This window comes from Poecilia reticulata, linkage group LG18 (genome assembly GCF_000633615.1).
Source record: "Poecilia reticulata strain Guanapo linkage group LG18, Guppy_female_1.0+MT, whole genome shotgun sequence".
NCBI lineage: Eukaryota > Metazoa > Chordata > Actinopteri > Cyprinodontiformes > Poeciliidae > Poecilia > Poecilia reticulata.
In genome coordinates, this window is record NC_024348.1 from 19,960,837 (window position 1) to 19,961,219 (window position 383).

Consider the following 383-nt stretch of genomic DNA (forward strand, 5'->3'; position numbering starts at 1 on the left):
TGTAGTTGCTGATCAAATAGGATCTGAAGTTTGTTTGTTTTTTGTTAAAACATTACTTTTTTTAGTTTCTTAAAACTAACAAAATTATGTCAAAATTAAATGTGGATATACATTTTAAACACAAGACAGGGGACAAAAGCTGCTGCTGTTAAAGAAATAAGCATTCAGTTTCTGGTTTGAAATACTTCTTCCTGTAACTAAAGTCATGTGAGTCTATCTTCTTCCTGCTATAAAACACCACAATCTTTGTTCACTTTGATTTATATTACCCAACCAGTGGCAGAGCTCAAAGTCTGACTGAAAGAATCAAGCTCAGATTGAAGTTCAGTCATCAAGTCTTTAACAGAGAGAAACTCACACAGTCGCTGTTACTGAGAGGTGAA